Source organism: Notamacropus eugenii, chromosome 5 (genome assembly GCF_028372415.1).
Source record: "Notamacropus eugenii isolate mMacEug1 chromosome 5, mMacEug1.pri_v2, whole genome shotgun sequence".
Taxonomy (NCBI): Eukaryota; Metazoa; Chordata; class Mammalia; order Diprotodontia; family Macropodidae; genus Notamacropus; species Notamacropus eugenii.
In genome coordinates this window covers 227,123,435-227,137,029 of record NC_092876.1, presented here as the reverse complement: position 1 = coordinate 227,137,029, position 13,595 = coordinate 227,123,435, and the positions used below count along the sequence as shown (strand labels likewise).

The 13,595-nt window shown below is 37.0% G+C and overlaps 1 protein-coding gene across 1 annotated transcript in view; it reads left to right on the top strand.

The window, feature by feature from the left end:
* Positions 1 to 6,028: 6,028 nt before the first annotated feature.
* The window catches only part of SCN9A (sodium voltage-gated channel alpha subunit 9), a 190,472-nt gene continuing 182,905 nt past the window's right edge, over positions 6,029 to 13,595 (top strand). The window contains exon 1 of the mRNA XM_072612196.1: positions 6,029 to 6,310. The gene's annotated coding sequence lies outside the window, so the exon portion shown is untranslated. The remainder of the gene's footprint in view (positions 6,311 to 13,595) is intronic.

Genomic DNA, 13,595 nt, shown 5'->3' with positions numbered 1-13,595 from the left:
AGTCCTGCCTCTCCCCATCCTCCCAACCCCCCACTCCCCTCTTCTCAATCAGACATCTGGTCAAGGATCTCTCTTTGGCAATTGTTAAGGCCCATCCACACGGCTGACCCAGACCCTTGGTACCAGAGCCCCTTTTCGACTTTGAGTTGTCATAGCACTATATGGACCTGGAAGAGAGTTTAAAAGCATATCATGAGGTGAAGGAGTTGAGGAGAATCAGGGGCAGACAGTTGCATGTCATCATAACTAGGGACAGGCTGTGTTGGACATGTTTCCTTAATGTGTTTCTGAATTAAAATAAATCAAGGACATATAATCTGTGTACTTTGCCTTAATTTCCTGGCTCAGAGGGAATACAGCATTTCACTGAAATGCAGATTTTTGGAGGTGATAGGGAGTCACCATTCTATCTGCCTAGCCATGGGCTGAGAATAACTGCTTGCAGTAGAAAACCAGGGACTAGACCACTAGAATCCAGAACAACCTTTAAGTACCTCATTGTGGTAGTGGTTTGTTTTTTCTTCTCAAAGAAGACCATGGCTTCAGGGAGGTGATGTCATTGACATTCAAATGAATTGGATTTAAGTGAGGGAGGGCTGTGCAAAGCCACCAGCCTCACTTTTTCCTCTGAAGCCATCTGGGTCTAGTGACAAGATACAGATCAAAACTGGAAATGGCCCAGCATGCAGTAGGGGACCTTGGCCTTTTCAAAGCAAGGTCTTTAATAGGTTTTAGTTTGACTGAGGCAACACCCATTCAGTGATTAAGGCTTAATAAGAAATGAGGCAGAAAATGGCCTCATTACCTAGTCAAAAAAAGGAAAAAAATAGATCTGGGAAGAAAAGACCTTAGAGATTCTGGCCAAAATAGAAACAATTGCTCTATATTCATTCTGAGTCAATCAGGATGCAAATGATGACCAAGCAGGACTTGGCCTGGGACCTATTGTCAGTTCTGGGCACTCTGACTTTTCCACATGCCTGGAAGGTTTTTTCCCTTCATCTCTGCTTCCTAATCTCCTTCAAGTCTCAACTAAAAGCCCCCCCTTTCTAGGACACCTTTCCCAACCTTCCTGATTCTAGTGCCTTCTCTCTGTTATATAGCATGTTGGCATGTTGTCTCTCCCATTAGATTGTAAGCTCCTTGAGAGTAGTGCCTCTCTCCATATCCCCACACTTAGCACAGTGCCTGACATATATTAGGTGTTTAATGAAATCTTACTGAGTTTCACAGTAAATTCCTTTTATGATTTTCAACTATTAACAAGGTTTTATGATGCCTTCATTTGTTCTATTATTAAAATCTCTCATCACAGGGAAGATCTATTGTTTTTTATTATTGACTAATACATTCAAATTCAAATGAAATCTCTTGGAATTTCACAAAAATGATTTCAACTTTACATTAAATCACTGAGTGTAATATCTGATTTTGCAATAATCTAGTATGTCTTCAGTTATCTCAACAGATATAATGAAATTTTTGAAACTTTTAATTTTAATTAATCACATTTTAACTTACAAATACAAACTACAACTTGAGGATAGAGCCACTCAGAATTAAATTAAAGATGTGAATGAGAATATACATAAAAGTGAAAATTTATCAGATTGATCTGTGCTAGTAATGTTGATTGAAGCTCAAGGAAAGCTTCAGAATTAATTTGTAGATTAACTGGATTATTGTAATTGCTCTTCTAATTGACTCCTATGCCTCATTTTTCCCCTTTGCTGTCCATCCTTTTCATAGCTACCAGATAATTATTCCTAAAGCACAGGTTTAACCGTGTCATTCCCCTGATTAATAAATTCCATTGCCTCCATTTTTACTTCCAGTTTCAAATCTCAGTTCTTTTGTTTGACATTTAACATCTTTCACACGCTTCCTATCCTTCTAATCTTACCTATTACTTCTATCTAAGTTCTGTGTGGTTCACCTCTATTCCTCATCTGTGAAATTCATCTGTCATCTCTGAATATTTGTATTGGCTGTATTCCTTCCCTGGAATGTTCCATATCTTCACATTGACCTCTTAGAATCCCTGAGAAACTGAGCTCATATGCTACCTCTTGAAGGAGACCTTTTCTGGTCCCCCAGGCTACTACTATCTTCCCCACTAAGCTTACCTTGTATGTATTCTGTATATTTCTTATACATATCCTTCAGATCAGTGATTGTTTTCTCTTTCTATTTTTTTCTTTAGAACTTAGTCTATTATCTGGCAGTGTTTGTTGATTGATTGGCTCCCAAATTAGCATCCATCCATCTCACAGAATATACAAAAGACACTGATGGGATGAAAGGTGATGCTCTTCTGTAGAGCTTGTAATGCTAAGAGACCATTCTCCATTAAGTTTTAAGACTCACTTTTGAACTCATGTGGTAAAAAAAAAATACTGTGAACTTCATACAAACTGAAGTTTTATTTATTTGATGAAAAACCCTCTTCACTCAACCACACCCCCAACTACTACTTTATTTCCTCCATGTTCCTTAAATTTGTCAATTGTTCTTCATTATTCTATGGTAGTATTTAATTATTACAATTGTATTGTAGTTTTGCTTATGGACCAAGTCTATGGGTTGTCCATCAAGTTTTATATCATAGCCTAGACAAAAGGTACTGTTCATTCACGTTGTTTTATTGTGGCTGAACTCAAGCTGAACTCCTGAGTGAGGTTGGATGATATTTAGGAGTCTCTGCAGTGTTTAGTTAATAACAGTGACTTCTGCAAATAGGAGTGTCTTGTGAACTTCATCATCTACAGGGAATGCTACAACTAAGTTTTTTCATTGACAATGAAAGATATTATTTTGTGGAGCATGAGTGTTTCTCTTTCATGCCTTACTTGATATTAATAATTAGAAGGTCATTGAACAAAATTGTCTTTGTTCCTATAGCTTTCTATTTAAACTACAAAACACTAAGAACATAATGTAATCATTTTAGGAGCTTCTATTAGAATTTGGCTTTTGGGAAATCCAGGTTTCCCTCTCTTTAATAACTATAATATAAGTTATTATAATATTTCCTCTCAAGTGGAGGAAATCCTCTTGTCTCTAAGGAAGATATCATATCTTACAGTTAAAGAGTACAAATGTCAGGGGCCTTTGAAGTGTGATCTTTGCTAAGCTTTATAAAGGCATGACTTATCCTCACAACACCCCAGGCAACTTTATAGAATGATAAATTACAGATCAGTTTTCTGTCTATACTGGTAGAGGGAATCTCTGCACCAGTAGTACATTCAATTAATGAAATCACAGGCCTAGACTCCTCTTCTCCCTGTCTTCTTAGCTTTCTACCCTCTCACAAAAGAATGACACATTAGTAAGATGAAGTCAGAGAGGAAATATAGAAGAGATGAACATAGGTTTTATCACCAGAAAAAAGAATAGTAAAACTTGAGGGCCTCCATTTGAAGGAAAGTCATTTTTATCTTCCTTTTGATTGGTATTTTTTATCAATTACTTGGAAGAAGGAATAAATGGCATGCAAGTTGTGGATGGCCATCACATTAAGCAATGTGATGGAATAAAGAAAGGGGAAGTCAATACGTTTCTCCATCCAATGATTCAAATTTATTGATGAAAATTGAGTAGGAATGAATGTAAGTTGGGTTTTACAAAATCAATTTCATTAGTTTCGGATGGAGGATTCAAAGTTAGTAGGCAATTTATGTGAAAAAGACCCAAAGTTCTAGTGGACTACAAATTGAATATAGGTAGCAGTCTGCAACCAAATACAGTAGCTAAAAGACCTAATGTTATTTTATTCTCTATTAATAAAAAAAGTATAGAGTACTGGACAAGAGAGTCAATAGTTTCACGGTATTATGTTTTGGGTAGATAGCATCTGACATAATGTAGGAAATTTTTAAAGGAAATTTTTAGAGCATTGAGAAACAAAAGGATGAATAATATTGGATCTTGGATACCATGCCATATCAAAAACTAGACATGGTTAGCCTGAAAAAGTGAAAGTATAATGAGAATGTAATAACCATGAAGTATTTGAAGGGCCATCATTTGGAAGAGTCATTACACTTGTTACATTAGGAAAAATATTAGGATAGAATTAATGTGCAGAAGTTATGGGGAGGTAGATTTCAGTTTATCATAAGGAATAATTTCCTCACAGTTACAGCTGTCCAATCATGGCATGGGGTTATTCAAACATGCTGCCTGCTGGTTGTCTGCAGTACAACACTTCTGAGTTTATCTATAGCCAGATTAAAATATAATTGGGAAATATTTAACAAAATACAAATAAAATAAATTATTGATAACATTTCATTTTAAAACCAAGTCAGTATGTAGATAACAGGGATCTTTTCCTATAGATCACACAAATTTGTAAAATGAAATGATTTGCTGTGGTGTAGGAGCTGAAAATTCGAAAATTGGTCTCCCCTTAATCTCCATCTCATGAATCATTTTTCCCCTTCAGCAGGTATTCTAATCTATTATATACAAAATTTCTTCTGGTTATTTTAGAAAAGACTGTCTAATCCTGTTTTTCTGCTTTCTTTATGCCTACTACCCTCTATAATGTAAAATCCTAGGAGAAGAAATCAGATGTCTTGTTGGATTCATCTTAAGGGTCATCATCTTTCCTACTACCCCAGTCTTCAGAATACTGGGGCTGCAAAATGGGATGTTTGAAATATTGATGGAAACCAATACTCAATTTAATGAAGGTAGCTTATTGGAGTGAATGTCTCTTTGCCACCCTCCCTTTCAAACATGTTCTTTCTAGCCAAGAAATCTGAGCAACCCTGGCTTTACTTTACAATCCCCTCAGGAGCAGCAAAGACAATAGGCGAAGGTTCTCAAAGAGCCAGAGAAGCCTGTTTTTTGAGGTTCTTCTTATTAAAAAAAAATTAAGGAAAACAAAATAGGGAAACAAACATGAGAAAAAATGCATGGACATAAATTTAACAAAGGTTTGTTGTTGTTGTTGTTTTGTCTTTGTTTTCCCCAGTCCACTTCTGTACAATGTACTTATTCTCAAAGGAAAATTTACAGCCCATGAAAAGTCACAGTGGCATTGTTCAGTAAAAGGAGAGTTGGACCTGGGGTTAATTGCCTACTCTGACAGTTTACTACCTTATGATACCTCCTGCAAATCACATCACTCCTCTGGGTCTCAGTTTCTGCATCTATAAAATGAGGGACTTGGACTAGAGGGACTTCTGAGACCCTCCTAGGACTAGGTCAAAGCCTTCGTCCTAATTTTGCTCCTTTGTTGTCATGATTGCTTCCTTCTATAATTTTAAATCTAAGGGGAAAAAAAAAAAAAACAATTGTCCACCATTTTCCAGCAAGACCATTTAAAAGTGAGCTAGAAGATGAATGGCCCCTCCAACACCTTCGTTCTAACCTCACAATGCCACTGGTCCTGACAACAGGTTTCCCCAAGAGTCCAGTGCCTTAACCACCTTGTCAAACACCTAATGGAAGAAAGATGCTTCTGGATCCCAGACACTACATTCACTTCTAGCACCAAGAAATCTTTTCACAAAGACCCCTTCAAGTCTTTCTCCATAAGCTTCTTCCAAGATCTTTTCCCCTCACTAGCCTCTGAATATCCATTCTGCCTAGGCATGAATCTGCACCAAGAAGCTCAATAGTTCTGGGAATAAGAACCAATACTGCTGGGAAGGAAAGACCCATCAGCCCTCTAGAGTGGCAAATTACTGGGGGTGAGGGGAGGGGGAAAGGAGGGTGCGGGTGCCTGAAGAAGGGGAGGTCCAGTTCCCTGCATCCATCCCTTTCCTTGTTCCGCAGGGCAGAGTAGATGCTGCTGCAGCATTTTCGCGGCCACCGCCCAGAGAGCCAGCCAGGAGAGGGAGGGGGCTCCGGAGTGGAAGGGTGTGTGTAGTGGGCATCTCTGTTGTGGCGGAGGAGACTCGGAAGGGCGGAGGAGGAGAAGGAGGTAGAGGAGGAGATGGAGGAGGAGAAGAGAAAAGCCAGTGGCTGCCTTCCAGAGGGCGGGGCGCGCCTGAGAAGGCGTGGCTCAGCCTCTGGGGCTGCTCTCCCTGGTCCAGCAGCGGCTGTTTGCGTTTCCAATTCGGAGCAGCCAGCGCTGTACAGGTACTCCCCTGGGCAGGGGTGTCAGCAGCCGGCAAGAGCTGTCCTCCGCTTCAGGAGCCTGCTGAGCAACAGGAGCTCGGGAAAAGAGAGGAAGAGGGAAGCCGTGAGGCAAGAGGGACAGAGGAGGAAGGAGCTGAGGACACTCGACCTCTCCGCGGCTCAGACTCGTTCAGGTGGAGGTGGTGGGCACAACAACACACAGGCATGCAAGCGAGTAAGTGCCTTTTTTCCTGCTCGTCTGGTCCTGGGTGGGGTGATGGCCAGCTGGTACCGGCTCTCCCTCATGTACCTCCTGTCACTTCCTTCCCCGTTTTATTTCACCTGTTGGTCTTTTCACTATGTCATTACGGTGAAGAAGTTAGGTGGGGGGAACGGAGGTGGGGTGCCGGTAATGGGGAGGGGGTCGGCTCTGTGGAGGTGCTAGAAATAGAGGAAGAGGAGCAGGAGCGACTCTTTCTATTTCGAGACCAGTCCTTGCCTGTTGCTCAGTAGGAGTGCCTCTGTTTAGTGCAAGGCTTTCAAGTGGTGGAGAAAATAGAATTGAGAAAAAAGCCAGGGAAAGAGTTGATTAATATGGGATGGTTTTAGATGCATTTTTCAGTACTCATTTTAAGAAGAATGTTTATTTATCTGTTTATTTCTTTTACCTTTTTTATCTGGAAAGTTAGAAAATGCCACATTTATACAGTTGGTATTCCCTTGGGAGATGCAGAAGGGACACTGAAAAGGTTTTTTAGCATCGACATAAAAACAATTGATTTCCAAAAGGCTAGTTAGCCTTCTATAAATCAATTATTCCTTCATCAAGGAAATGATGTTAATTATTTGGACGATGGATAAATTTCCAGTTGAAAACATTTTTCCCTCTACTTTTCATGGATATTCCTCCCAGAGGCCTTATTTAGATGGAAAGAGATTTTGGCATTAGTGAAAAATAATAAAGGACTAAGGCTGAAATACTGAAATATCAAATGTGCATCATGGTTACTATTCATATGATTTTAAAAGATCTCTTTAAAATAAATAAATTCTATCTCTTTTGCATGCATTTTTAACAGGAAAGTTGGAGTTTTTTAACCTTCTTCAACAGAGTAGAGATAAACTGAGTACTTTGTTTTAAGGAAAGCTGAAAAAGAATTTTAGTTACTTATAATAGTTAGCATTTATACAGTGCTTAAGATTTGCTTAGCACTTTACATATGTTTCCTCATTTGTCCCAGTTCCTAGAGGATCATAGAGTTGGCCCTGGAAAGGACCTCAGTGGCCAGCTACTCCAATCCTTTACTTTTTTACAGATAAAAAAATCAAGATTAAGTAAACTAAGTTACACAGGTATTAAATGACAGAGGCAGAATTGGAACCCAGCTCCTCTGACTAGAAAGTCTGTGATCTTCCACTGAATTACATTGCCTCTCTTAAATTGTTGTTTTGATTATAGTACCTTAAACATGCATCTGTTCTCTTATGAACAAGTAATGTTCTTCCCAAAGACATTTCCTGTATTTCCAAACTGATTTATATTTCTATTTTTGGATGCTGTTACTACAAAAACTATTTTAAAGCTATTGGATTATATACAAAGAAAAAAAGTATTATAGAATTATAACTAGAAACACTCATATCATCACCTCTACTTCATGATTTCCAAGTCTCTTAAGCTGTGATTCATTTTCCTAGAAATCCTGGTAAGCAGAATTTTTAAAACATTTCCATCGATTAGTTGTAGACTGATATTTGATCCTGATGCAATGAGTTGCCCATAATGCTGAAACTGCAGTACCATTTACCCATAAGAAGAGAACAGTGGTAGACCAAATTTTATGTGTGATGTGCATTTGGATACACTCACTTAGGGAAATCTCATTCCTGTATGTAAGGACAGGTTTAGAGCATTGGCATGATACAGATATTTATCACTCCTTGTCTAGGAGTGATCTCCTTAAGTAACACTGAGCTATAGTGACTTTGTGGAGAAGCTTAGTGTCCTGTAGCCTCTGTCTGATCTTAATTCACATAATGGGTACAATAACAAGTTACCTACACATAGAGCATCACATGCAGATGGGCCACTGATACTTAGTGAGGTTGATTAGTTCAAGTTTGGCCATATGCCCAGAAAAATCTGTCTCAGGCATTCCACTTCTTAGGTTGAAGGTGGGGGTGGGGAGAGGTGGTTCTATGACCTTTCTCTGGTTTTAGTGTTTTTGTTTTCTTCTTTCTCTTTCCTTTCTCCTTCCCTTTCTCCTTTGCCTTTCCCTTCCCTTTATCCATTGTGACCATTTAGTGTCTCTGTGAGGGAATAATTTATTTATTAAAAAGTTGTCCCATGGTTGCACGTTTCATGTTTCCTGATGCCAACTGAAATTCATATAACAGTAGAAACTTGGGTGAGTTTAGTAGTCCTTATCATACTTGATGAATATGTATTGCCTTCCTCCTGGTTATATGACATTGGATTCAGAGGTGTGTGTGTGTGTGTGTGTGTGTGTGTGTGTGTGTGTGTGTGTGTGTGTGTGTGTGTGTGTATTTGGTTGTCTATGTGTGTTATGATATAATATGTGACATAGACAAAATAGGCCCCTACTTGTGGAGACTCTTCAAGTCTGCAGTGTTAATGCGTCTCCCTGACATTCCAGGGCTGGCAATTTATAAGAACAGAGCATTTTAAAAGAAATATTCTTCAGTATATTCTAATCATTTTCATTAAATATGCACCATTAAAATTCTTTGCAAGGTGTGGTGCTAAATAATGTGGAAAATTAAAAGGAATTCTAGGGCACTGGTGATTGACTTCCAGAAGTATGTAGTCTAGTCAGAATAGAAAGTCTGACGCTATGTAACGTGTCAGATGAATGGTACAAACACTGTATTGGGAGCAGTGGAATGAAGAACCATTTTTGTCTGTCCTGACAAATCTAAGATAATTTTAAGGAAGTTCTTGATTCAAGAAACAAACAGCTGATGACAGTTTTTGGTTCTGGGATGACATATTCATTAACATGATAGAAATTTATTTCAGTAAATATTTATTAAGCACCTATTGAATGTAAATCATGGTATACAATAGAGAGAAGCAACATGGAATAGTAGAAAAAGTCCAGGACTCAGAAATCAGGAGACTTGGGATCATGTTTTGCCTTTGACACTTTTTAGCTATGTGATTCAGGGGCAATTGATGTAAATTCATTAATCCTTGGTTTCCTCAGGTGTATAATGGGAATCATATGACTAGCACTGTTTGAATTATAGAATTGCAATGAAGAAAGTAGTTTATAATTCCTTAAAGAGTCAACAAATTTCAGTATTATTTATTTTTAAAGGTGAAAATGAGGTACATCATGCCCTGAAAATCTCAATATAGTAGGGAGGAAGGGGCAGATAGATAATGAACTATTCAGTAAGTCAGTGTGTGCATGACTGCAAACACTCCATAGGGAATGTTTTCATTAGGAGGGGGAGGAAATCAGATAAAGGTTTTTTCTTCCTTTTTATCGTTTAATTTTTTTTCATTTTAATATGTTATTAATAATATATCTTGATTTTGATAATCTCTCCATTAATTTAAAACTCAGTAGAGATAGCTAATTCTCTTGGTTGTGATCAAAATCGAATCAGATCATTTTAAAATTGAGAAAACTGGGGCAGTAAAATTATTTTCCTGAGGGTTTTTGGAAGTTCAATGACTTAGCTAATATTAGGACCCAAGTCTACTGATTCTTACCCTTCTGATTATTTATGATTCTCTTTTCAGTTCAATTCAGCAGAACTTTTTAAAGCATCAACTATGTGCCAAACACTTCTATGAAATGGGAATACAGAGAGGAGTTTACATTCTACCAAAGCGAAAGATATCAAAAAGAGGGTGTACTGTAACACCTGGTTGAGCCTTGAAGAAAGAAACAAAAAGTTTTAAAATTTATTTTATTTTTAATTTATGGACTAAAACAAGCATTTCTGTAGCATAGTACAATAAAAAAGAAAATTGCTTATTAAACTGCAAATCTCCTATGTATAAGTTGCTATTCCTTTTAAATATACAACAAAGTTATCATGTAAATTTATTTTCTTTCCTCCTTTCCACTCTAGAGATAGTCACCATTAGACACAAATGAGGGGGGGTGTATACATATATGTACATATATATATATGTATATGCATATACACACATTTATATACATATATACCCATACGTGCGCATGAAAAATTATTCCGTACACACAAAACAAAACCCAAAATTTAATGGGTGAATGCGCAGGTTGGGAATTAAGTGTTGTTCAGAGTCTGCAGGCTAGTGTATAGAAAAGAGTGGGTGGGATGAAAGCAAAATTCAAGACACTTTTGTTTAGCTTAATCGTAGAAAGTGTGGCAAGGGAATTGGAGATAGATTTTGTCTTGGACAAGGACTTTAATTGTTCCTTGAGTGCTCACTAAAAATCTATAAAAATATTTTATTCTCATTCTGGATGCTTGATGATGACAAAATTGTGAAATTGTGTTAGTAGTCAGCTGTGGTTAGAATGTGGGGTTAATGAGGCCAAGCTCATGCATTTAATCTCCATATGTTTCAATTAGTTGACTCTTTTCCAAGGTCACAAAGGCCAGTTATCTCTTTTTTTGACATTGATCAAAATATGGGTGATTCAATGACTCTATAACATGATTACTGAAGGAAAAAACCCTCTCCTAAGTCCAAGGTTCTTAATTTGAGATCCATGAATGCCAAGTACTACATTAATTTTTTAAAAAAATATTTAATAACTATATGTCAGTATAATTGGTTTCCTTTGTAATACTATATATTTTAATTTATACTTTTAAAACATCATTCTGAGAAGAGCTCAACAAACTTCATCTGATTATCAAAGGGTTTTATGACACACATTAGGAACACCTATGCCCATACTCTACTAATGGTAGATTTGTAAAAATCATCTTGTTTATTAAAAAAAAAAACTGTTACAATTTCCAAAACATGCCATCAAGCATACACAGAGAACTTTCCTTTTTGTTGCATGTTTTTGCTTATATGCATCATACTGTACAAATTAGTCAAGTAAAAAAAAATCCAAATGTTTTAATTTTCTACTAGAAATTTAATGTTAAATAGCTAAATATGAGGAATGTCCTCTTATCTAGTAACTGCCCAGTCACATTTCCTTTTCATAAAGAATTCTGTATTGAGGAAGCTTGATTTAATAATTTCATTCAATCCTGAAACAGTAAAAAGGGTGCATGAATGTCACCAGGGATTTATGTGAATACTGCTGGTCTAGATGCATTGTGGCTGTCATAATGCTTTAGAGTAGAGATTGAAATGGTGCTCCATCTTATATGCAGTCACCTAGCCTTTTGTTTCCTCGGATGTACAGTTATTAAAAATTTGAGGGAAGGACTTTGGTATGAATGAATCTTCTTCATAGATTTGGAATTATTCCTTAAAATGTAAGTAACATTCTAGAATTATGGTCCTCTTGTGCTGGACTTGGGTAAAGGGCAGGGTGGCAAAAATAGCCGTATCTTTCAGTAGTATTTTACCCTTACAAAACTGACATGTTACTTCATTTGAGAGGCATAATGGTGAGGAAGAAAGAACAACAGATTTTGAATCCACAAACTTGGATTCAAATTCCATCTCTGACTTCCCATGTAAACTCAAGCAGTTCACTTCATTTCTCTTGGTTTCAGAGTCCTCATTTGTGGAATAAAGCAGTTATATTTGATCATCTCTAAGGTCTCATCTAGTTATCTATCCTCTGCTCCTCACCAGCACTCTGTGAGTTATCTGAGAGGTGAAGAATAAAGCACTTTGGGAATGAGACAAGAATAAGAGAAGAATATAGGATATATGGATGAAAGCTCTACAATGAACAAAAACAATATTCAGATTACATTCAGATATCAAAAGTGCTATCCCATCAAGAAAGAAAAATGTAAACATTTTATTTGCTCAGTCTCTGGGGAACGAACAGTAAAGCCCCTTGTTCCAATTGGGACCCACAAAACTGGGTGACTGAAAATGTCTTACTTTCTCTCTTCTTTTCCATTACCATGACTAGAAGCACTAGTTGAGTTTTTAAGACCCTTTCAAGCTTTATGACTCTGCAACCTCCCCCTTTTCATGTCTTCTTGGTCTGCTATGTCTCCCACATAAATCAATAGGTCAAGAACGATCCTAATTCAAAAGATAATTTGCATGGTAAAGTGGAGAGTTGGACTATAATGAAATAAAAGGATTGGGCAAGTGCAGAACGATAAGGTGGCATCTTTTTTTTTTTTTTTAAATCACACTGGGGGATATAAAATCTCTTCCCTCAAGAAGCTTATAGCCTGGTGGTATTTATGATAACAATGTAGTTGTGAAGACATTCTGGCAAAATGCTGAATTTGCTTAATTGTATTTATTTTTTCAGTTACATGTGAAAGTAATTTTCAACATTCATTTTTGTAAATGTTTGAGTTCCAGGTTTTTGTCCCTCTCTCACCTGATATAGGTTATACATTTATAATTATGTTAAACATATTTCTGCATTAGTTATATTGAGAAAGAAGAATCAGAACAGAAGGAAAAAAACATGAGAAAGAAAAAAAACAAAAATACTAATAGATGTAAAGAGGCAATGCTCTCTCGCTCCCCATCCCTATGAACACATAAACTATCTTTTTTTATGTCAAGTCCCTTTTAAGATTTTTCTTAATTGTTGTATTCTTTGGGGATGTGTACTTCAGAATTTCAGAGTACCTTGAAGGGAATGGTAAACTGCTAATGCTGCATAGAAAGCTAAATATTGTTGAAAAGGGAAAGACTGCGTATGATAATGTAAGATCCTTCTCTGCCACTGATTGTACTCTACTAAATTATTTATTGTTTCTTTAAGATTGAGAAGTGCTTAAGAAATGTGCTGGGTTCTTTGACTCCCTCCTCCCCTCCCCCGCCCCTGGCCAGGTAGTTATTTCTAGCTAGTTATCTACTTTGCTATCCCTCTATTGATTTTTAATTATCTGTAATAGTAAAAGAGTAGTATTTTTTTCAGAAAGGGAGTATTTTTAACAATAAATGGTTGCTTCTAAGGCTTTGTGTCTGAATTATTTGCTTTGATGGATGCTGCAGCATTATCAAAATTCCTTTGAGGTAACTATTAGCAGGGACAAGGCTGAATTAATGACCCTTTTAGGTAATGATGTCTTTAATTGTCGTCGGTAATGATTATGGATTTGGAAGCTTTTTCATTAATATTATAAATATCCTTATTGCTCCATGTTAGTAGTAGAGTATGTATCAATCGGGGTACAGGATAAGTAAGTACCATCTTGTAGGTAGTCAATAAAGCTATCCGGGGAGAGGGTTTTTTAAAAATTCCTCTTGGTTATCTTACCTTTCCTATAGTTGAAGCTATTTATTCTATAAACATGCAAAGTCTGTCCCATAAAAAATAGTATTACTTCAAACTACATTCAGAATCCCTTGGAAAATAGATATTAACTTTTCCAAAGAGTTGAGG